Source organism: Vicugna pacos, chromosome 11 (genome assembly GCF_048564905.1).
Source record: "Vicugna pacos chromosome 11, VicPac4, whole genome shotgun sequence".
In the NCBI taxonomy this organism is placed as follows: domain Eukaryota; kingdom Metazoa; phylum Chordata; class Mammalia; order Artiodactyla; family Camelidae; genus Vicugna; species Vicugna pacos.
The window spans coordinates 22,711,651-22,737,607 of NC_132997.1; the positions used below are offsets into that span (position 1 = coordinate 22,711,651).

The window sequence follows — 25,957 nt, forward strand, 5'->3', positions numbered from 1 at the left end:
AAGAGTGGGTACAAACAGCCTAGAGACCCATTATCAGCCCCTGATGGGTCAGACATCAGATTTTAATTCATTAACTCATTTTAACTCATTTGCTCTTTAGCAAATGGCGTTACTTTTCCAAAAGGCATCTCCTGAAGTGTATCTCCAACTTGAGACTGCCCTGCTCATGCTGTCTCCTTTGTATACCGCCTTCCCTCAGGAAAATAAATTCCTAAGCCTTTTAAAGCCCCCATAAGCAAAACTTATCCATCATGGTAGCTTGTTCTCTCCAGGAGTGTAAGATTCTAGATATGGATGCTAAGCTTTCACCACAAACACTTCTTTCCCTGATTGGGAGGACCGTCTCTAGGAACTATGCCAAGTTGATTTATACCATATATTCTGATGTAGTAACTACAGAATAACACAAAGCTTTTGTTAAAAATTACCTCTTTGAGTGATGTCATCATCGTGGCAGTGTGAGATATACATTTTCTATACGCCATTCAACCTATAACCAGTAAAACATCTGTAACTCAACACATCCTCTGTCTGCCCAACACACCAGGACACCAGAGAGTTCCATATGCTTACACATCTAAAGGTGGCTGGCCTGGAACACATAGAGGAGGTGGGAACTGAGAACAGCAAAGAGTGGATGACAGTGGATGAAAATGAGCAGTTTACTGGGGACAAAGATTTGGACTTACCCAGAAAAAAATACATTTATTCTAGATTTGTAAAATGGTGGCTTGATTCTGATCTGAATCCAGATGTAATGATAATGTTTGTCTCAGTGATACATTTTTTAAAAAATATATATTATCGGTTCTTAGGACTATGAATGCAAAGAACAAGAATTTTGTAGATAGTAGAAGAGTAAAAACCAGTCACGCATAACCAAAAATCTTATGATAAGGGTAAATGAAACTTTTGGAACCAGGTTTAGAATTTTATTCCTTAAGGCTTTGCTTTCATGGTATATAGAAAGAAATGTTGAAACATGTGAATGAAAGCAGGATTGAATACTGATACTAAATCAGGTGAGGTTTGGGTGAAAGCCACAAAGGATTGAAACAGGGTTTGATGGTCAGGAGAGGTCCACTGCTGAACAATGCTGATGAAATAAAGGGAAAATACCAGAACTAGGGTGGAGCTGTTAAGTCCAATCCTGTGGCAAGGATGGCTTGTCCACTGCTTGATTTTTCTCTTTTTAACATATTTTTATTCCTCACCAATCAGAGCTAGAAACAGAATTAAAGCTTGGGGTTTAGTACTGTTCCTTTGTGAATTTGACCTTTTAGAAAATTGATTTATTATTACTATTTTGTCTAATATGCTATTTTTATTTTTTTAATTTGTTATTGACTTATAATCATTTTACAATGTTGTGTCAAATTCCAGTGAAGAGCACAGTTTTTGAGTTATACATGAACATATATTTATTCCTTGTCACACTTTTTTCTCTGTGAGCTACCGTAAGATATTGTATATATTTCCCTGTGTGATACAGTATACTCTTGTTATCTAGTCAACATTTTCAAATCCCAGTCTATCCCTTCCTACCCACCGCCCCCTTGGCAACCACAAGTTTGTATTCTATGTCTATGAGTCTCTTTCTGTCTTGTATTTATATTTTGTTTGTTTGTTTGTTTAGATTCCACATATGAGCAGTCTCATATGGTATTTTTCTTTCTCTTTCTGGCTTGCTTCACTTAGAATGACATTCTCCAGGAACATACTTGTTGCTGGATATGGCATTATGGTGTCGGTTAGTATGGCTGAGTAGTATTCCATTGTATAAATATACCACTTCTTCTTTATCCAGTCATCTGTTGATGGATACTTTGGCTGTTTCCATGTCTTGGCTATTGTAAATAGTTCTGCTATGAACATTGGGGTGCAGGTGTCATTCTGAAGTAGGGTTCCTTCCAGATATACGCCCAGGAGCGGGATTCCTGGGTCATATGGTAAGTCTATTCCTAGTATTTTGAGGAATTTCTGTACTGTTTTCCACAGTGGCTGCACCAAACTGCATTCCCACCAGCAGTATAGGAGGGTTCCCTTTCCTCTACAGCCTCTCCAGGATTTGTCATTTGTGGATTTTTGAATGATGGCCATTTTGACTGGTGTGAGGTGATATCTCATTGTAGTTTTGATTTGTATTTATCTGATAATTAGTGATATTGAACATTTTTTATGTGCCTATTGATCATTTGTATTTCTTCCTTGGAGAATTGCTTATTTAAGTCTTCTGCCCAGTTTTGAATTGGGTTGTTTGTTTCTTTCTTATTAAGTTGTATGAGCTGCTTATATATTCTGGAGATTAAGCCTTTGCTAGTTTCATTTGCAAAAAATTTCTCCCATTCCATAGGTAGTTTTTTTTGTTTTACTTATGGTTTCCTTTACTCTGCAGAGGCTTGTAAGTTTCATTAGGTCTCATTTGTTTATTTTTTCTATTTCTAGGGTTTGAGGTAAAAAAAGAAAAACAAGAAACAAAGTGCCTGACATAGCAGGAAAAAGGAGAGGAAACATATTAGAACAGATATATTTGGTTTCCAATGTCTGATGAATAACAGCAAATATTAAAATCTGAATCTGTCCACGTATCCTCTAAAAAACTAACAGGATCAATATTAGGAGAGCAAATAAAATTAATGACAACATCCCATGACTTTAGAATAATAAGGAGATACAAAATGTTACTAACTTCAAATCATCATTAAGTAAGCAAATAAATATTCAAATATAGAAGCTGAGAGCCACATCTATGGAAAGAGTCAGCTGGAGACTGTGGAAAACACATGTAAAAGCAGAGACAGAGAATTTAGAGATGGTAAACACAAATAATATGACTCCCAGAAAGAAAAAGTTCCACTATGAGTTGGAAAGTATTGAGATGATGTCTCAGTTCTGGGGGATGACAGCTCAGACTACTGGGAAATCCAAAAGAATGGATCTGTAGTATGTGGGAACTAAGGAAGTAAGAGCTGATCAAAGTGAGGAATAAACATAAAAATAAAGTGATTTAGAATAGCAACTAAATTACAAGGAGCCTGGTGTAGACTGGACTATGTCCCTTCCCCAATGCAGATATTGAAGTCCTAACCCTGATGTGGCTAAATTTGGAGATAGAGCCTTTAAGGAAGTAATTAAGGTTAAATGAGGCCATAAGGGTGGAGCACTAATCCCATGGGAATAATATTCTTATTAGAAGAGGAAGAGAAACCAGATCTCACTTGTTCTCCATGTGCACACAAAGAAAAAGCCATGTGAGGACGTAGTGAAAAGGTGTGGCCTGCAAGGTGAGCAGAGAGGCCTTGACAGAAATCAACCCTGCTGGCACCTTCACCTTGAATATTCAGTCTCTAGAACTTTGAGAAATTCAAGTTCTGTTGTGTAGCCACCCCGTGTGTGGTGTTTTGTCATAGCAGCCCAAGCAGACTAATAGAGAGCCCAGAGAGAAAACACACTTGACTAAAATTTTTAATAAACAGCAATGAAAAAGGGCATTAAAGCAGCAAAAGAGCAACCAAAGATTAAAAGGAAAAAAAAGAAGAAACTGAAACAAACAAAGTTCTGGATAAAGACAGCAGACTGCAAAATAATGTAAGAAATAAAAAATTAAAAATGACTGTAGCATCTAAAGAGAATAATGAAATAAATCTAAAATTAAAAACCATAATCTAGAAAAATTGTCCAGAAGTAAAAGAATTCCTAATCCACATTTTCAAAATGACCACCCTGAACCTGAGAAAACTGACCTGAAACAGTCCTCTTAAATACTTACCTTAATAAAGCCACTAGATCTTCAAGAAGAAGAAAAAGGGCTCTGGACAAGAATGAGGATGTTGGACAAAAAGATCAAGTCTCAACAAACAAACAAATGTAGGTTTGGCAGTAGACTTTGTCACCAGTAAACAAAGCAAAAATAAGTGGAACAACATTTTCAAGAAAAGGAAGTGTATGAAGGACTGTTACCCATCATGTATTACCCTTTGAGGAGCAAGGCTCTGAGAGGATGTAAACCAATTTAGATATTCAGAAACACAGGTAACACTGTTATCATGAAACCTTACAGAAAGGGAGAAACTTCAAGCAACCAAGACTTGACAGGAAAAGCTGGCAGAAGAACTGAGCAGTGAGTACATTCAATTGTAGTTCTGAAACCAATGTTATGTGCCCTGGTGAAGTGGAAATAATGTAACAAGCTACAGGAAACAGGAAAGAAAAGACAGGAAGTACAAATAAGCTCAGAAACAGCCATAAAACTAATCAGGGTCTAAGGACGTCACTATAAGCCAAAAAGTCAATTAGAAGATTAAGGGAAAAAAGGACAACTAAGGCTATTATATCAATATAGAAGTAATACTAAAACAAAAGCATCAGAATTTCCTAATTACAGCCATCCAAAAAGAACAAAGAAAAAAGACCAAATAGAAAAACTTAGTAAATGTGATACTCATTGAATGTAACAATAGGACAAAACTGAAACCTAACATACAAGTCATGTCAATAAATATGCCTAGGCTTAACCCACTAATTAAATTTGCTTTTGATTTTCAAACTGAGTCATGGACAAAGCATAAATCTCTGCTGTAAAGGGAAAACATACTTTAGCGAAATGGTACAAAAGGGCTAAAAACAATGAGATGAACAGTATGATTCCAGACAAAATGAAACAAGAAGGAAGCAGAGGGGCAATCTTGTCATCAGAAGGACAAAGAAACACTTACAATGCTAAAATCTATAAATTTGAATGGAGAAATAACAGACCAAACAACCTTCATAAAGCAGAACTCAGAGAAGTAAGGTAAAATAGAAACACACTAATAAGATAAGTATTTCAAGACAAATCAAGGCAAAACATTAGGGGCATCAAACAGAAACATAATAACAAGTATTATGAATCCATATCTAATTTTATAATATCAAAACCTGTAATAGAAAATATACTTGCATCTCAAGGTATATGGAACATTCGCAAAAACTGATCCAGGTAACACACCACACACAGGTAATAATGCAGTAAAACTAGCAATTAATGGTGAAGAATGAGCTTCCATCTGGACCTGAAAAACAAACAACTCTCTAGCAAACTGCTGTTTGGTGAGAAGAAAAACACAACCCAGAGCTGAAGAAGTTCCAAAACAAAAACTAATAAAAATATTACTTATGAGGATGTATGAGATATGTGTACTGGTCAGAAGAAATTCCATAGCATGAGATGTTTATATCAAGGAAAAAAGAAAGAATGAAAGCAAGTGAATTTTTGACTCAAAAACAAACAAACAAACAACCTAGAAAAAGACAAAAGGAATGTAAAAGAACGTAGACAGGACAAAGAAGAAAATAAATTAAAAATAATAAAAACATTTTCTTCATGTTAAAGGTCCAGTAATTTTATTAAGATATGTCTTAGGACCGTTCCCAGGTATGTTTCCTCAGGTTCCTGGTGGTCCCTTTTCACCTTTTATTTCTGCAGTTTCTTTATATTAGAAGTTAATGAAACAGAAACAGAAAAACAGAACAGGTAAGTCAAAAGGCTGGTTCTTTGAAAAAATTCACAAAAAAGACAAATCACTAGCGAAACTTATCTGCAGAACAAGAGGGAGAAATCTCAACTACACAAAATAAGAAATGACAAGGAAGAAGCAATCATGGATACAATGCATGAAAAGATCTTAAAAGATTTTTTTTCAACTTGATACAAATGCATTTGAAAGAGAAGCAAATAATCTCCTAGGAAATACAACTTATCAAAATTTACTCTCGTAGAGACAGAAAATATAAACAGAACAACTCTCACACGAGAAAAAGAAAATATCAAGCTTGCCTGAGCAGTAAAATGAGCACCTCTAAATCTTTCATCTAGGTTCACAGAATTTTAAAACTTTGCCACATATGCTTTGTCTTTTCTGTATAAATTCTTCTTGACCGTTAACAATTTTCATCCATTACAAACATCATAACCCATTACTCCAAATATGTCAGCATTGTATCTCCTAAGAGTAAAGGCATGATCACACTGAAAACTGTACCCTGATAATATACTGCCCACTGTACAATCCATTCAAAAAAAGTAGTAGCTCTGAAAATATCAGAGTGTTTTTCAGCTACATAATTCCCCTCCTTTTACTGGAAAATCCTCCAAAATTAGAGGTATAGTTATCATGAAAGTGGGTTTAATCAAAATTGTTTTCTTTAAAAAATGTCCACATACATTTTAGACTTTACTGATATATTGCTCTTTTTTTAACTCTGCATTTCCAAAAATTCATCCACACTGTTGTATATGACTATGTAATATACCATAATTTACATATTGATTCTATTTGATGGATAGTCTGGTTGATTCTAGTTTTTCTGTTATTATGAACAATATAGAGACAGATATTCTCTACACCCCTGTTGAGTATCTGGAAGTGTCCCTAAAGCAGTGCTACTGAAAAGTGGGGTTTGCAAATTGCTGCCATTCAACATAATGCAACAAGTAGATGGCATGATAAATACAAAGATTGAGGGCAACCATTTAGAAACTTTCATAGCAATCACAAAAAAGCTTCAGTGAAGTAAAGCTGATGAATCGACTGATTACAGTTCAACTATATAACCTGATAAGCTCTGACATAATAATATACATGAATGGATTTATTTTTGGGGTCTCTACTCTGATCTACTCCTCCATGTGTCTTTCCCAATGCTAAAACCACACTGTCTTAATTACCATAATTATAGTAAGTCTTGAAATCAGGCAGTGTTATCCCTACAACTTAGCTTTTATTTTGAAAGATTTTAGTTTTACTAGCTCTTTCCATTTATGTATAAAGTATAGAATCAGATAGGCAATTACTCTATCAAAGTATGCTGGGAATTAAATTGAGATTGTTCTGAGTCTATACATGTTTTAAGAAGAAAAACATGTTAAGTCTATTGGGCACTTTGATACATCAAATTTATCATGTATACATGAACAGGACATGAGAGTATCTCTCTCCATTTATTTAGGTATTGCCTCTACCACTCCTGCAAGTTTCTCAGTCACCCAAGGAAGCTGTTGCCAGCCAGGAGGAAAGTCCCATATTTTGGAGTTGAAAGGTTCCTCATAAGATGTTTACTTTTACCTCGACAAATGCAATGGAGGTAGCCAAATTGAGGAAAGCATTAGAGCAGCCTCTTACCTAACCACTCAGTCCAGTCCCCAGACTCACATCCACTCCTAAGAAGGCAGAGAAGCCACTGAGCAGAGTGGAATCCCGAGTTCAAACCTGGATCCAGCTGTAGTGTCTCCATCTCCAGTAACACCTACTTCCAAAGTGACAGCTGCCAGCACACCCTAAGGAAAGGCATAACTTGTGTTCAAGTCAGATCCAGCTATCCCACCAAATCCACTGGGTACACGATGACTCTATGGGGATGCTTCCACATAAGGAAGCCCCTTCAAGACAGCAACAGTAACTGTTTCACTTATCTCCTAGAGAGTGAAAATTAAGCAAAATGAGAAGACAGAAGAATATGTCACAAATGAAAGAGCAAGAGGAAACCCCTAAAAAATAACTGTGGGCAGAAGACTTGAATAGACATGTTTCCAAAGAAAACATATGTATGGCCATCATCAGACAAATGAGATATGACCTCATGCCTATCAGAATGGGTATTATCAAAGAGAATAAATATTAAATGTTGGAGAGTATGTGGAGAAAATGGAACTCTCATATACTGTTGGTAGGAATGTAAACTGGTGCAGCTAATGTGGAAAATAGTATAGAAGAGTCTCAAAAAATTTGAAAATATGACCCAGCAATTCCACTCCTAGGTATATATCCAAAAAAAAAAAAAATTAAAACACTAATGCAAAGAATATATGTACTCGATGATCTTAGCAGCATTATTTACAATAGCCAAGATATGGAAGCAATCTAAGTGTCCATTAACAGATGAATGGATAAAGAAAAAGTGGTATATATATACATAAAGGAATACTACTCGCATATTAAAAATAATGAAATTTTGCTATCTGTAATAATATGGATGGTCTTCGAGGGTATTATACTAAGTGAAATAAGTCAGATAGAAAAAGACAAATACTGTATGATACCACTTATTTGTAGAATAAATTAAAAAAAATCTAGTGAATATAAGAAAAAAGAAACACACACAGATATAGAGAACATTTACCAGTAGGATAAGGAAGGGGGAGGGGCATTACAGAGGTAGGGAATATTAAGAGGTATAAACTACTATGAATAAAGTAGATATAGAAAATAATATATATATAGAGAGAGAATATTACTCAGCAATAAAAGAAGGAATGTCTGCTATTGATAACAATATGGATGGACCTTGAAGGCATTATGATGAATGTGATGTCAGACACAAGATATTGTATGATTTCACTTATATGTGGAATCTAAATAAAAACATAACAAACAAAAATAAACTCAACAAACTCATAAGAAAGAGATCAGATTAGTGGTTACCATTGGCTGGGAGTGGAGGACTAAGGGGTGGTGAGAGGAAACTGGAGTGAAGGTTGTGAAAAGTTACAAACTTCCCTTAGAATGACTATTCTCTAGGTCCTTCATCATTCTAAGCAAAGTAAGCCAGAAAGAGAAACAAAAATACCACGATATCACTCATGTGAAAACTAAACACACACACACTCTTAAAGGGAGAAACTAATGGGATTACAGTAAGATTAGGAGACTTTAACACCCACTCACATCAATGGACAGATCTTCCAGATAGAAAATTAAAGAGAAATTCTCAATGATATAATGGAACAATTAGACCTAATTGATATTATCAGAACATTATGTCCTCCAAAATACCAGAATATACATTCTTTTCAAATGCACATGGAACATTTGCTAGGACTGACCACATACTATGAAACAAAAGTCTCAACAAATTTAAGAGGTTAGAAATTCTTTCAAGCATCTTTTCTGACCACAATGACATAAAAATTGAAATCAACTACAGCAGGAGAAATGAGAAAAAAACTGACTGCACGGAGACTAAACAGCATGCTACTAAAAAACCAATGGGTCAATTTTGAAATCAAAGATAAAATTTAAAACTATCTTGAGACATCTGACAATGAAAACACAACCACACAAAACCTATAGGATGCAGCTAAAACAATCCTAAGAGGGAAGTTCATAGTGACACAGGCCTTCCTCAAAAAAATAAGAAAAATATCAAACAACCTAACATACCAACTAAAAAAATTAGAAAAATCTCAAACAAAATCTAAAGTCAGCAGAATGAAGGAAACAATAAAGATCAGAGAAAAAAATATATAAGATAGACATTTTAAAAACAGCAAAAAAAAAAAAACCCAAAATTTTTTTTTAAATCCAAAAGCTGGTTCTTTGAAAGGGTAAACAAAATCAACAAACCTCTGGTCAGGCTCACCAAGAAGAAAGGTGAGAACCCAAATACACAAAATAAGAAATGAAAGAGGAAAAATAACAACCAGTACCACAGAAATACAAAAACAAAAAACAAACAAACAAACAAACAGACAAAAGCAATAGAATATTATGAACAAGTATATGACAACAAGCTGGAAAACCTAGAAGTAATTGAACTTTCTAGAAACACACAGCCCACCAAACTGAACAGGAACAATCAGATAATCTGAACAGACCAATCACCAAAAGTGTAATAGAATCAGTAATTAAAAAAACAAAAAACAATAAACACCAAAAAAAACCCCAAAAAACTTCCCTGCAAACAAAAGTCCAGGACCAGATGGCTTTACTGGGGAATTCCACTAAACATACAAAGAAGAAATTAAACTAATCCGTCTGAAATTCTTCCAAAATATTGAAGAGAGAATACTCCCAATCTCATTCTATGAAACCACCATCATCCTGATGCCAAAACCAGACATTACCAAAAAAGAAAATTATAGGCCAATATCACTGATGAACAGAGACACAAGAATTCTTAACAAAGTATTACAAAACAGAATGCAGCTACACATAAAAAAGATCACACAACTTGGATTAATCCCAGGGACACAAGGATGGTTCAACATATGCAAAACAATCACCTTGATACACCATATCAAATAAAGAAAGGACAAAAATCACATAATCATCTCGAGATGCAGAAAATGTATTTCATAAAATTCAACACCCATTTATGATAACAACTCTTACCAAAGTGGATATAGAGGGAATATATCTCAACATAAAAAAACCTATTTATGATAAACCCACAGCCAACATAAAATTCAACAGTGAAAACTTGAAAGCCTTTCTGCTAAAATCTGGAACAAGACAAGGATGCCCACTCTCACCACTTCTATTCAATATAGTATTTGGAAGTCCTAGGCACAGCAATCAGACAATAAATAAATAAATAAATAAATAAATAAATGGGATCCACATTGAGAGAAGAGGCAAAATTATCATTATATGAAGATGATATAATACTATATGTAGAAAACACGAATGATGCCACACAGAAACTATAAGAACTAGTAAATGAATTCAGCAAGGTAGCAGATATAAGATTAATATACAGAAATCAGTTGCATTTCTTTACATTAACAATGAAATATCAGAAAGAGAAAGCTAAAATTTTGTTTTTAAAATCACATCAAAAATAAATAAAATATTTAGTAATAAACCTGACCAAGAAGGTGAAAGACCTAAAGCAATCTACAGATTTAATGGGATCCCTAAAAAGTTACCCAGGACATTTCCCCCAGAACTAGAACAAATAATCCTACAATGTATACAGAAACCTAAAAGATCCTGAATTAACAAAGCAATTGTGAAGAAAAAGAACAAAGCTGGAGGCATAACACTCACAGACTTAAGATAATGCTACAAAGCTACAGTAATCAAAACAGCATGGTACTGGCATAAAAACAGACATATGGATCAATGGAACAGAATAGAGAGCCAATAAACAAACCCACACACAACAATGGTCAATTAATCTTGACAAAGGAGGCCAGAATATACAATGGAGAAAAGACAGTCTCTTCAGCAAGTGGTGTTGCAAAAGCTAGACAGCTGCATGCAAATCAATGAAGTTAGATTACTCCCTCACACCAGGTACAAAAATGAACTCTAAATGGATTGAAGACTTAAACATAAGACATGATGAAATAAAACTCCTAGAAGAGAAGTCAGGCACAACATTTTCTGACATCAATTGTACCAATGTTTTCTTAGGTCAATCTCCCAAGGTAATAGAAATAAAAGCAAAAATAAACAAATGGGAGCTAATCATACCTATAAGCTTTTGCACAGTAAAGGAAACCATAAGTTAAATGAAAAGACAACATAAGGACTGGGAGAAAATATTTGCAAACAATGAGGCTGACAAGGGATTAATTTCCATAATATATAAGTAGCTCATACAACTCAAACATAACAAAAAAATCCAACCAAATCAAAAAATGGGCAGAATACCTAAAGACACATTTCTCCAAACAAGACATACAGATGGCCAATAGGCACATGAAAAGATGCTCAACATCATTATATATTAAAGAAAGGCAAAGCAAAATAATGACAGGGTACTACTTCACAATGGTCAGAATGGCCATCATTAAAAAAACATAAATAACAAATGCTGGAGGGAATGTGGAGAAAAGGGAACCCTCCTACACTGATGGCAGGAATGTAAACTGGTGTAGCACAATGGAAAACAAAATGGAGGTTCCTTAAAAAACTAAAAACAGAGTTCCATATGATCCAAAAATCCCACTCCTCAACATGTATCTAGAGAAAAGTATAATTTAAAAAGATACATGCACCGCAATGTTCATAGCAGCACTATCTACAATAGCCAAGACATGAAGGCAATCTAAATGTTCATTAGCCAATGAATGGATCAAGAAGAAGTGGTATAAATACACAATGGAATATTACTCAGCCATAAAAAGAATGAAATCATGCCATTTGCAGTAACATGGATGGACCTAGAGATTATCATATTAAGTGAAGAAAGTCAGAAAGAGAAAGACATATTCCTTATGATATCACTTACATGTGGAATCTAAAATATGACACAAATGAATTTATTTACAAAACAGAAACAGACTCAGACATAGAAAACAAACTTATGGTTACCAAAGGGGAAAGAGGATGGGGAGGGTACATTAGGACTCTAGGATTAGCAGATACAAACTACTATACATAAAACAGATAAACAACAATGACTTACTGTGTAGCATAATGAACCATACTCAATATCCTGTAATAAAACACAGTGGAAAATAATATGAAAAAGAGTATGTGTATATATGTATAACTGAATCACTTTGTTATATACCAGAAACTAACACAATGTTGCAAATCAACTACACTTCAATAAAAAAATAATTTTCAAAAAATGAAAATAAAACTGATTTGGAAATCTTGAGGTAAAATAGTAAAGTAGTGAAACACAGAATTCCATCCCCCTGTAAAGCACTGTTTAAACTAAAAACATTTTTCTCAGAATCAAGTTTTTCAGAACTCTGCAATCTAACAAAAAATCTGGAATAATCAAGGCATTCCTGGTTTGGCTTGCTGGTGACAGAGTGGTCAATACTGGCACACGTCGTAGATATTTCAGGTTCAGTTCCAGATCAATGCACTAAATTCAGTAATGTGAATTTTTTGGTTTTCCAGTGCATATAAAAGTTATTTTTACACTATACTGTAGTCTAATAATTGTGCAAATAGTGTTACATCTTTTAAAATGTACATACTTAAATTAAAAAATACTTTATTGCTAAAAAACAATAACCATCATCTGTGCTTGCAACAAGTCACAATCATTTTGCAATGGTAACATCAAAGGTCACTGACCACAGATCACCGTAACAAATAAAATAATAATGAAAATATCTGAAGCGTTATGAGAATTACCAAGAAGTAAGCAAATGCTTCTGGAAAAATGGCACAAATAGATTTGTTCAATGTAGGGTTGCCACAAACCTGCAATTTATAAAAAATGCAATATCTGCAAGGCACACTAAAACAAGATACAGCTATATGTGTATCATTTTCAAAGAACTGCGTTTTGATATGTCTGGGGGCTCCCTGAGAACTCCTACAACTCAATAACCAAAAAAAAAAAAAAACTATTTACAAAAGAGCAAAGGACTTAAACAGACAATTCTCCAAAGGAAATATACAAATGGCCGACAAGCTTATGAAAATATGCTCCATATCACTAATCATTAGGGAAACACAAATCAAAAGCACAATCAGATACTACTTGACATTCATTATGATAGCTGCTATAAAAAAATAGAAAATAACAAGTGTTGCTGAGCACGTATAGAATTTGGAACACTTGAGCACTGTTGGTGGGAATATAAAATGGTATACATGCTGTGGAGAACAGTATGGTGATTCCTCAAAAAATTAAAAATATAATTACCATGTGATCCAGCAATTCCATTTCTTGGTATTTATCCAAAAGAATTGAAAGCAGAGTCTCAAAGACATATTTGTAAACCCATGTTCATAGAAGCATCATGCACAATAGCCAAAAGGCAGAAGCAAAGCAAATATCCATCAACAGATGAATGAATAAACAAAATGTGATATATATACACAACAGAATATCATTCAGCCTTAAGAAAGGAAGAAAACTCTGAAACATAGTTCAACATGGATGAACCCTGAAGACATTACACTAAGTAAAATAAGCCAGTCACAAAAAGACAAATCCTGTATGATTTCACTCATATATGAAGTATCAAGAGTAGTCACACTCACAGAAACAAAAAGTTGAATAGGAGGCAGAGGGGAGTGCGGAGTTTCTGTTTAATGGGTACAGATTTTCAATTTTGCAAGATGAAAATGCTTTGGAGGTTGGTTGCACAAAAGTGTAAATAAACTTAACACTTCTTAACTGCACACTGTAGAAGACTGAGATGATTTAAAAAACAAAACAAACAAACAAAAAACAAGGATGCCTGCTTTGGTCACTTATATATTCAACACTGCACTAGAAATTCTAGCCAGAGCAAATAGGTCAGTAGGTAAGTATGTAGGTGGGTAGGTAGGTAAATAAATAAATGGCATTCAAACTGGAAACGAAGATGTACAATTGTCTCTTATTTGCAGATGACATGATGACATATATAGAAAATCCTAAAGAATCTACAAACTATTAGAACTAGTGAATAAATTCAGCAAAGTTGTAAGATACAAGATCAACACTAAAAAATCCTTTGTATTTCTACACACTATCAATAAGCAATCAAAAAGGAAGTTAGGAAAACAATTCCATTTACAACAGCATCTAAAATAATAATTAAGGATAAATTTAAGCAAGGATGTGCAAGATCTGTACACTAAAAACTACAGAACATTGCTGAAAGAAATTAAAAACCTAAGTTAATGGAAAAACACCTCATGTTCATGGATTCTGAGACTTACTATTCTCAAAATGACAATATTCCCAAAAATGGCCTACAGATACAATGCAATCCTTATCAAATGTTCAACAGACTTTTGTGTGGAAATAGAAAAGCTAACATAAAATTCCTATGACTTGCAAGGGACCTTGCTTTGGAACAGTTTGGCAGTTTCAAAATAAGTTAAACACAGAATTATCACATACATGATCCATCCATTTCACCTCTAGGAAAAAACTGAAAATAGGTCTTCAAACAAAAACTTGTACAAGAACACTCATAGCAGCACTATTCTCAATAACCGAAAATGGAGTCACAAGTGCCCATCAATTACATGTATATATATATACATAAATATATATACACATACATACATATAATGGAATATTTATTGTCATAAAAGGGATGAAGAAGTGATATAAGCTACAACATTGATAGATCTTGAAAACACAGTAAGTGAAAGAAGCCACAAACAAAAGGCTACATGATTCCATGTATATGGGCTAACCAGAATAGGGAAATCCATGAACAGGAAACAGATTTGTGGTTACTAGGGGTTGGGGTAAACGGAGAGTAACTGTTAAGTTATGGTACTGCTTGTTAAGGGCACAGGGTTTCCTTTTGGTGTGATGAAGAAATTCTAGAAGTAGACAGTGGCTATGGTTGCACAATATTGTAAATGCACAAAATGCCACTGAATTCTATACTTTTTAATGGTTGAACTGTGAATTTCATGTCACATGCATTTTACCACAATTAAATAAGAGGGGGATCCCTTATCAGACTCTACAAAGAGTTAGATTCTGCCCAGTCCTCAGGACTGTCACAAAGCCTCATCCTACTAACCACCCTAGGTCGCCCTGGTCTACCCAGACCAGTCCCTTCTCTGAACAATTATAAGTGCTAACACTGACTCAATTCATTTGAATTATTTATCACGTATGTTCTTTTGACATCTCTTAACTTTTCACCTGAATTGGATAAGAATCATTCACTTTATTTCTACCACTTCTTTAGGTAATGTTAAGGCTGCCACTGGAAGGCTCAGAATGTCACCTAACAAAGCCTCTCAAAAAACTTTTTATTTCCTAATTTCACAACTCAGTAAGATCACAAGATTCACATTTACCTACATGGCATCTTTGTCCTACTATTGATCTGCTACTCTGTACTAGAGGTGAGCAAACATATTCAGTAAATGTCCACACAATAAATATTTTATGCTTGTGAGCCATACAGTGCCTGCCACAACCACTCAAATCCACCCTTGTAATGTACACAAATCTAAAGCAGCCACAACCATAAATAAATGAGCATGACTGTCCCAGTAAAATACTGAGACTGGAATTTCATAAAATTTTCATGTCACAGAATATTACTCTTGATTTGCTTGTTACTCCATCATCTAAAAATTCTAAATTTTGTGGGCCATGAAAAAACAGGCAGCATGCTGTACATGGCCCATGGACTGCCATTTGCTGGATTCTGCTCTCTATTTTTCCTGATGTTAACTTATTTATTTCTACTATTTCATATGAACGTGCATTTTATAAACCTCAAATAATCACCGTTAAGCAAAACTGTGCATAAATTAAACAACGCACCTGGGATGTGATCATTTCCTGCTGGTCCTGGAAGAGAGTGCAGAACTGTAAGGGTACAGCTGAGAAAGAAGGAAAGGTCTTGAGAGATGTCACCTGCCCAACAAGCTCCACACAGTAGCTGGCAAACACCTCAGAAAGGGAGACACCTTGAGAAGGGACAGAAAGGGACACTCTGTGTCCATGCATGACTCTGTATGACTATGCAGTGCCTGGTCACATTAGTTTTCAAATGTAAAAACATTTGTTTCCTGCTAATTTATGAACAATGTATGCTGTAACCCAGAAAAATGTAAACACATTAAACTAATTCAGCCAATTAGGAAAAACCAAAGAATGGACTATAACACTTTCCTTAAAACTGATGGTGAGAAAAATTACGGAAAAATTGTATAGTGTTCATAACAAAACAAAGAATCCCAACAAGATTTTGAAAAAAGGAATGGGGTGTTTTAAAGGGCTGGTCTCTTTTGGAAGGAAAAAAAATCCTTTTAACTTGGTTTCAGGTTCTCAAAAGTATCTTTTGACAAAAACAAAAACAAAAAATCCGGTTTTGATTTATCTGTTGTCAAAGCATAAAAATCCTGCCTGAACTAAGGGACTCAATGTCTGCTCCTGATTCTGCCATAATAAAAGGTATGACTGTAACCACTTAATATTTTAGACCCACTTCCTGCCCACACTATGCCAACACCATCTTTTAAGTAAAGCAGAAATAGTCCTGTCTGAAGTCCAGGTATGAAAGACCTGTCTTGCTGTACCATCTCTGATTCTCTAACATCACTACAGAGGGGCATCAGCATATCTCTAGTTGTGGTGTAGTGAGGGAGCAGCTTAGAGTCCAGAAAGAGTGCAGTGAAGAATGAAGGGATGAAGTAGGCAATTCCCTCCCCTGTGGCTGGTAAGCTCTTCCTTCAACACGATGCTTTCTTAACTCCCCAAGAAGCAGTACCTTCTGTTCCTTTTGTCTTGCCCTCCTATCCCAGCCACAGCTTACACCTCTTCTGAAAGTTGGCCCAAAGCTTCCACCGTCACCCAGTCTGTGACAGTCTGGCTATGACAGTGGTTCTGGCAAGAGGACCCAAAATGCTTCTGGCTGAGCAGTAAGAGCCCCTTCCACTAGGGCTCTGGATCTGTACTGAAGTCTCAGGCCAGCTGGCTGTCCTACCAGGGATTCCTGCTCCTGGAACCCCCTTCTTTAATCACAAATACTACTTTGTTACAATAAAGCTGGACCCAAGCCAGCTGGAATATTCACCCAAAATCTAAAGCTCTGGGATCTTCCTGGCAGCTTGAGTTACAAGGAGGACCACCTGCAAAAGCAAACTGGTGCTACTGAGAACACAGGCAACGCTGGGGCGGGGGCGGTCAGAGGGACCTGGACGCGTCCGTTTATGTGCCAGGTTCACAAGTTCTTTAGAAACAAGAAGAAATTCCCCAAATCCAATGCCCATTTACTTCAAAATGATTTCCTAAAGGGGTTAGGGCCACGGAGCTGCTAACTGCTGCGACTGAATCATGCTCAGGTCTCATGCTGGGCAGAGGATGAGGTATGGAATCTCTCCTTCCTCCTGCCCCTGCGCCGCTCACCACTTCGGATTCCTATCCCCTCTCTGAGCCTATTTCACTGTTAAAAAGGGCCACGACACTGACCACAGGTTGTTGGGAGGATGGAGCGAGATCCCGAGCAGAAAAGACGGTTCTCCGCTGAGATGAGAAGGGCGTGTCTACCGAGCGCCCGAAAGCCGGAGTCCGCGCGCGGCCGCACCGGCGCCTCGGACCGCGCTTCGCCCCGGAGATGAGGAAACTCCGCTTCACCCGGTAACGAGCGCTGGGACCCGCCGGGTCTCCTCAGGTGCGTGAAAACGGAGCCGGATTCACACCGAGGTCAGAGGACAAAGCCGTTTCTCACTCACCCGTCTCGCGCGGAGGCCCTGCTCCACCCGCCCAACCCTCAGGCGCTCAACAGCCGCTTCCCAACCGCCCCCCTCGCCCTCAGGCGACAGAGTCTCGGGCGCCGTCTCCTGGCGACCAGGGACCTGGAACACACGGGCGAGTGGGGGGAGGGGAAGCGGGGGCGGCGCACATGCGCAGAAGGCCCGGAGCGACAGCCTCGTCCTGGGCCAGAAAGCGCGCGGTGCGTTTCCCTAAAGCTCTCCAGCCAGCTCAGTTATAGAGGGTCTGCGACTTCCAGCACACTGGGTAGTATTGCCAGGTTTAGCAAGTAGTGCTCAAGCCGCGAGACATACTTTTATTCGTTGTTAATCTGAAATAAATTACAAGCATTTAAACTACATATCTCTTTCATATGTCATATTTCCCTGATTTATTGGCTCTACTTAAAAGTGCTTTGTTTTGCAGAATTCACTTACAGAATTTCTTCCAGAGATAGTCCATTGGCATTGTACAATTTACGTTGTCACATATCTTCTTCAGTGGTCACATATCACTTCTTTCTTTGTCCGTTGGACATTCATTAATGAGAAAACACACAACTTTAGCATTGTGAACAAGTATAATAGCATAAAGTTAACAACTCTGGGAACTGCTCTACAAATTGACTTGTTGAAACACCTGATACATCATTCATGGCAAAACTTGCCTTTTCCATTCTTCAGGATTATGTTGGATCTCTTGATTAATGACTTCCTGACATGACCACTGACAAAAAAGAGAACTTTTAGGTCAAATTTTTCTTTCCTTTTCCTTTCCTTTATAACAAACAGTATACCTGATAATTCCATTTCTCTCTTTGTTAGGTGAACAACTAGTAGCATCCACGTAAAACAATCAAATTCTTCAAGAGATGATCCTCCAAAATAGAGTCATGGCAGGTACAATAATGATTATCCACAAATCAGAATTTATTTTCCTATTCATAACTAATGTTTTCCCTTTTAAGAACAGTCTGACAGGAAGATTTCACCAAGTTCCATTAAACAATGGTATAGTTCAATAACACTTTTTGCTGTTCTTTCAATTTCCATAGTTCTATTGCTAAAGAGATATTGAAAATGATAAATAAGAAATAAGCAAATTGGCTTCATTCAATGGATTATTCAAAAGTAAACAAGAATCTGGGGCCTTTCCTTAAAAATTAAAATATTAGTTCCCTGCTTTAAATTAACTGAGAACTCTTCCAGCTGTGTTTGTTAGCACCAATGAGTTTCTGAACGCAAGAGAAATGAAAAATACTGAATGCCAACAAAAATCACAAAAATCTTTTAATCACTTAATTCAAACAGTATAAATCCTGAAGTCAGAAAACAACTTCATGACAATTACTTCAACATTAATAGAAAGGACAACAGAAGCTGTAATATAGGAGAACAAATCTGACTTTATATTGGATCTGTTCCTTTAATTTTAACCACTGTGCCCTACTTTCTAGGCTCAGTCTTGCCAGCTCTGCACCTTTTGTGAAACAATGTAGCGTTTAGCCTGAAATACACAGGAGAGCCTATTCTCAGATCTCTGACCTTTAAGGATGTTAGCCCTTAGGCACTGTTGTGGAGATGGCAAGTTGCAAAACAGTGAAAAACTTTGTTTTGTTGGAAGTTTCCGGGGACACCTTGACCTGGGCCACCAGGATGGCTGCAAGAACAAAGAGTGCCTGTAGCAAGAAATTTACAACAACCAATCACACCCCTTCCCTTGCTTTTTGTATAAAAGGAGCCTGTATTTTGACTAAAGCAGGATGGTTCTGTAAAACATTGGTCTGCCATCCTCTCTGCTGGCTTTCTGAATAAAGTTGCTATTCTTTGCCCCAATACCTCATCTCCAGATTTATTGGCCTGTCCTAAGGTGAGCAGAATGAGTTTGGACTCAGCAACAAAGCTATTTTAACAGCAAGCATTTTGCAGAATTTGGGCAGAATATCCAACATCTTCCATAGAATCATTCATGCTTAGTTTCAGCTTGGAAGAAACATTTTTGCTCCTTTATGCAAACATTCACCAAAATATGTATTTGTTTTACCATCAGCAAGAGTCGTGTAGAAGCAAGAGGTAAATATGTATTTTCTGCATTGCAATTGCTTGCATCCAAGGCTGTGCTGAAAAAAGATGAGGCATTTAGAACACTGATAATCTCTGTACTCATAAGTGAAGCCATTATTTGTGGTGTTTTTGCAGTGGACTTTATCCTGGCACTTGACCTTTTGATTGCATTCTCACTGTGCTAGTGGGGAGATAGACAGGCCTGGACAGACACCAGGACTTATCCAGGATGGAGAACAAGCAAGAATGAGGATTTGAATCTGGAAGCCATGTCCTCTCCCCACAGCTGCACACAGAGTCTCCCCGGGAGCCGTGGAGAGGGCACGGCTGCTGTAACTGTGGAAGAGGTGGGTTTGTGAGGAGGAGGGGGTGAGCAGGCAGCAGCCCAGAGGGCTGTCCGGAGGTGTTGTCTGAGGAATGAGTTCCAAGAAGTGGACCCCAGGAAGTGACATCACTTCCTTGTCAACAGATCTCAATAGAAATGGAACCTGGTTACCAGGCACCCACATTCTAGTGATGGCCCCTGAGCCAGCTCACTTGGCTGGAGGCAGTTGAGGAAGAAACATGTTTTCCTTCTGTGTCCTGATATCCTGGGGCTTCTCTGTCAGGAAACCCTGAAGTGAGAGCTTGTTCAGTAGCTGTAGGCATTGCTTGAACCCTCAACCCAGACGCCTCTTGTCTGTTATGAGGAGATCCCTTAAGGTAACATGGGGTGGCCTGGAATAAGCCAGTCTAGGACCAGCCTCCTCTAGGAGCCCCCAGGCAGGGCCACTTCCCCTCATCTCCATGTGGGGGAAAGGGGGACTTGAGGGGAGTTGTTCCTTCTGGGCAGGAACTGGTTGTTGAACATGGTGGTCCTGTCATGGCCACACCCGAAGACAGGCCTGGCAGGGGGGAAAGAGGACTCCTGAGGGGCCTCTTATCTGTGCCAATGGGAACCCAAGGCCCTCAGGTTGTCAGATTTTTTCCCTGATGGTGATCCTTGCAGTGGGTGGCATGTGTTTGTCTGGAGTGGAGATGTCTTATGGGTCTGAGAAACAGCCGAGAGAGCCAGACAGGGCTCTGAGGCCTCTGCCTGTCCGCTGGGCACTGTGTTTGCAGGACTCCACACAGGAGATGGGACAGGGCCTGGACCATGGAGTCCCCTACTCCATCTCCCTGCAGGAGGGGCAGGTGCCCCACGACACCAACAGAGCCCAGGACGGGCTCAGGGTGAGTGTGAGGAAGGAGACTCCACATCTATGAAAACCTGGATATCTGCCCTGCCCTTCTCCTCCCCTGGGCTTCCTCTTAGAGAGCTGCTGGCAAAGGAATCTGATTCCTCATCTCTCCCACCCGCCCTCACAGCCCAGGCCCTGCCTTGGCCAGATGCAAAGTCAGTGGCCACATATGAGTCAGAATCTCACCAAGAGACTTTGACAGAATCTCAGTTCATGTTAAGTCAAGGATGTTTCTGCATTTTTCTACAGATTTTCCTGGTTTTCCTCAATCCTCACGTGTCCATGTTGGTCTGAAAATCCTGATCCCCCCACCCCGGTATCAGCCTCTGTGTTCTAGAATGGGATGTTGTGATAGCAGTCACAGGGATGATGTAGTTCACGCAAGGAGGTGCTGCCAGTGCTGTGCTGAGACAATGATCGTAGACACTACTGCATTTAATCATCGCCCACTGCTCCTTGTAATGATGATGCTGAGAACCGTGAATCTGCTCAGGGCTCCCCTCTTCCGCCTCAGGCACAAGAAACTGAGGCTTGGGGATTTGGTCTGAGCAACAGCTGGAACCCCCCTGGTGGTCCCCAGTGCTGCCTCTGACTCAGGTCTCTCCTCTTTCCACCCCAGGGGGAAGATACATCAGTAGGAAGCAGCAATGAGACCTGCATGGCATCAAGCCTTCAGCAACATAAGCTGGAGAAGCTGGTAGCAAATCTAGTGCCTGCTGTCCTGGGCAGCCACCCCTCCTACTTGCACTCATTCCTGGGCACCTATAGAGCTTTGGCCACCACCCAGCAGGTGCTGGACCTTCTGTTCCAAAGGTGAGCACTCTGTCCTCATGGGACATTGGTGACTCAGACACCTAATTGCAGTGACATGTGGGATTGTCCCTCTACATCTCTGAGCCTAAATTTGCCCCTCTGCACACTGCGGTCAAGGGAGGATCAGGCCCTAGGAGGGTAGGAACAGAGGGAAACCTTCATGGAAAGTGCTTTCTAGGAATCTGGCCCCTGGAAAGGTCAGCTGGAGGGGCTGTGGTTGTGCTAATTGGTCAATGTTCTCCTGCCCATGTGGAAGCCTCTGCCTCCTGGGTCACTGGGATTTTGTCCTTGAGTGGAAATTTTTTCCCATTTAAAAGGGGATTTGTGATGCCATTAGCTGTCCCTTTCCTAGGAGAGTGAGAGCAGGGTCTGCAGGAGGGAGAAGTGGGGTCCCAGGCCCACTCAGGTGTGTGTAATATAGTAAGGGCCCCTAGAGACAGGTGCTTCTCTAGGAACAACCTTCATGTAATGCATCAAGCAGACAACAGCTTTGCATTCCAGGACTTCCATTTTCCCAGGAGTCACGCTGTCACACTATACATCACATCCACGTAGTGTTCTCAGTACAGTCCATGTGACACCTTCCTGGCCTCCTCTAGGTATGGATGCATCCTCCCTTACACTTATGATGACAGTGGATCCCTGCACCAGCTGAAACAGTGAGTCTCTGAATGAAGAGGGAGGGACTCCCTTCCCCAAAGACTATGTGGAGCTGTGGGCTGTGTGGATGGATGGGGGTGGTCATAACCCTGGATCCCACACATCCTCTGATTCTGGCTTGAGAGCAGAAGTCTTAGAGCATCTCCTGGCAAAGAGGAAAGGAGATCCTGAGGGCTATTGTATGCACTGTGGTGCTGTGAGGGGCACACAGGTGGTCAGAGGCCAGAGTCAGCCCCTATGAGAACCCACAGCCATCCCCTCTCCATCCCAGCCCTGCCCCCACCCCCTTCCTGGGACCCAGCACACAAGCGGTGGTGAGCATTCTGCTCAGCATCTGGTGGAACCTCAATGGTGGGGACTCAGCTGGTGCTCAGGGGACACAGTGAGCCTCAGGGGACAGCTGTGGCATCCTATGGAAGGAGAGTGGCAGAGGCAGGAGGACACCCAGGCAGGGTTCCTGGCAGGTTAGGCAGCAGGCAGGCACAGAAGCTAATATTTGAGGTATTAGGGATCCCGTAGGAAGCCTGGGTGGCAGACACAGCCTGTCTGTCCCCTCCTGGGTCAGACACTCATAGAGCAGCTCCCGTGTTCCCGAGAGGGCAGTGCCCAGAGCGCACAGCCTGCCTGTCCTCACAGAGGTGCCATCCAGTGGGGAGGGGCAAGGAGAGGGACAGAGAAGTGTGACAGGCATCCCTGAAGAGGGGGAGAGGTGGTCACACCACTGACAAAGGGCTGCCTTTCTGAAGGCTTGTAGCAGCCCCTCCTCTGTGTCCAAGCCTGCCTCTGCCCAGACTGCTAGCTGAGATGGGACATGGAGCAGAGCCGGCCTCTGGATGGGCAGGAGCCAAAGGCAAAGAGGCCCAGGTCCCTGCTGGGCTACCCTGGGAACCCAGCCTGGATGGAAAGACCAAGCCTCTGACTCTAGTGCCCCCCCGACTACCCCCAGGGCCATGCCTCCATCCTGGGCACCTGGCTGCTCCAGTACCCAGAGGATCTCCACCAGCCTCCAGAATTTCCCTGCCTAAAGACCGTGCTAATGTATTTAGAGGTGGGCATGCCTGGCTCAGACCTGGAGCACCAGGCCCACTTTCTCCTGGCACAGCTGGAGCAATGGAGCTCCCAGAGGCAGAGAGTGATGGTGGGGAGCATGCAGGTGGGTGATGGGGTGAGTGGGGAGGGGAAGGCACTGGACCACACAGAGCAGAGTCTCCTGAGGCTGGAACTGGCACAGGAGCAATGAGGACGCCCAGAACACTCATCCCATGGATTGCAGCCTGGGAAGACTTCCTGGGGGTGGAACCTTGGACTAAGAGCTTACTGATTCGCAGTGATGTTTCCCCTTTCTTTGGGAGACACGTGGGAAAGCAGTCATATTGATGAGACTTTCCCTTCTTGGAGCTACAGCACAAGCTCCAAACCTGCTGGGGAAACACTTCTGGACAGAGAGCCAGCTACACCTCTCCTGCCTGAGACAGCTCCAAAGCCAGAGCAAAGGACCCTGCTGTAAGTATCAGTCAGTCTCTGCTGCCTCCCCTCCATTTCAGTGCTGGGACATTCACTGTTCCTGATGTGCCTGTGAATTTACAACTCCTGATTATTCTTAGAGGTGATAACATGTTACTTGTGGCCTGTTGTGCCTGGCTGACTAATGTATGTGGACACTGATTACCATTGTGTTTTGGTTTAAATTTTAATCTTTTAAAAAATAAAAATAGGCAGGACATCATGTTAAAGCAGGGTCCTGGATATGTTCCTTTCATGGGAATTTTGATTTGCAACAGGGGCACCCACTTGAGCTCAGATGAGCAGAGTCTTCCCGAAACATATCAGGTGCTGGAGAAGCTGCAGGGAGGTCCTAACCTCAGGCCAGAGGTCCTGGGAGGTGCTCACAGGCCCACCCATTCCTCAGTCTCCTCCAGCAGTGACCCACTGCCCCACCCCTGGTCCAAGCCCCAGGACTGGCATCCCTGCCTTCAGCTTCTGCAGGGGATGGAGATCTGCCTTTCCCCTAAAACCACAAATAGGGGGTGGGGGCCAATGATGTCCAACAGCGTAAAGTCAGGGGTTCCCATGGTTTGAGATAACTGAGTGAGGCCACAGTCAGCGACCTCTCTACTCTCTGCCTGAAGACGGCTGCCCCCAATCACAGAACATAGGTCCTCACAGGGAGAACGTGCTGAGCTCTTCCTGGAGGAGGAGAGACAGAAGCCCCTGATTAAACTGGGAGCAGACAAAGGAGAGATCAGAGGACCCAGGGGAAGGGCTGCCTGGGCTGAAGCACTACCCTGATGCTTTGGAGCACAGGCTCAGTGTCAGTTTGTAGGACTTGGGCAGAAATGATCACATCCAAGTCTGAAGGCAAAACCAAATTCAACTCTAGAAAATGCCTTCAGTACAGAAGCCCAGACAGCCGTGGGCCACTTAGAGGTTTTGGAAGCTTGAGATGCTATGTAGCTTATGACAGACCGGGGGTTAAGTAACACACTCCCAAGTTCTTAGAAAAACCACAAACAAAACCTCTGAGACTTCTGATTCTGCTAAGGGTCCCACCTGGTATAACCCCTCAGGAGATGGTCTGATGTCAGCCAGTCATGGAAAGCTTGCAGTTCAGCTGTGAGGACCTGTAGTCTGGCTGCAAGGGCCATCCAATCCCCTTACAAGTCACCCACCTATACATTCTGTGGTTTTGCTTTTAGAATTCCTTCAGCCCATCAACCCTCCAAGTTCATACTGTCAATTACAGGTAAAAGCTTTGTGTTCCTGGTTTGCAAACCGTGCAAACAACACACCAGTCCTTTTGCTTCAAGACATCCCGATTCATTTCTGGGATTTAATTCTCATTTTAAGATGACATCAGAAATAGTGCATAACTTATTCAGAATAATTATTTCCAGATCTTGATTGAGTATTTACTGTATGTCAAGCACTGAGCTGAGAGCAGACTGAGAACTGATTGAGGAGCTTCCTGGCCTGGGAGAAGCTCTGAGTCCACAGAAGGAGAGAAGGCATGGTGGAAAGTGCCTGTATCCTAGCAAAATGGACATGGATCATGCTCAGAAAGTCAGAGAGTGATCCTAGATTTAGAAGCCGCCTGTGGATGACAGGATTGGGCTCCAGTATCAGACATGAAGAAGACATGGCTGTGGAAGAAGCTGGCAGCAAGAACAATAGAAGCAGGTTTTTTAAGGGCAAAGGACCAGAAGGTACATTATGCAGCTCTGAATTTCACATTTTCTAAAGCTTTCAATGGATACGATAATGACTCATGTTAAGTGTAAATGTGACTGGTAATATAAGGTCATC

At 40.1% G+C, this 25,957-nt stretch overlaps 3 long non-coding RNA genes across 4 annotated transcripts in view; 2 read left to right on the plus strand and 1 right to left on the minus strand.

The window, feature by feature from the left end:
* LOC140699209 (uncharacterized) overlaps positions 1–2,650 on the plus strand; it is a 45,792-nt gene extending 43,142 nt beyond the window's left edge. The window contains exon 4 of the long non-coding RNA XR_012077220.1: positions 2,446–2,650. This is a non-coding gene — a long non-coding RNA (uncharacterized lncRNA). The remainder of the gene's footprint in view (positions 1–2,445) is intronic.
* LOC140699212 (uncharacterized) lies at positions 919–17,934 on the minus strand. Of its 2 annotated transcripts, XR_012077224.1 has the most exons (5): positions 17,617–17,934; positions 15,967–16,112; positions 12,172–12,201; positions 7,161–7,315; positions 5,401–5,467 (listed from the first exon to the last, which is right to left on the minus strand). It is a non-coding gene; the product is annotated as an uncharacterized lncRNA (long non-coding RNA). The 2 variants fall into 2 exon arrangements; XR_012077223.1 differs by lacking the exons at positions 5,401–5,467; positions 7,161–7,315 and adding an exon at positions 919–1,223.
* A 3,878-nt stretch (positions 17,935–21,812) lies between these two features.
* On the plus strand, positions 21,813–24,151 carry LOC140699704 (uncharacterized). Its single transcript, XR_012077948.1, has 3 exons — positions 21,813–21,994; positions 22,594–22,653; positions 24,059–24,151. It is a non-coding gene; the product is annotated as an uncharacterized lncRNA (long non-coding RNA).
* The last annotated feature ends 1,806 nt before the right edge of the window (positions 24,152–25,957 follow it).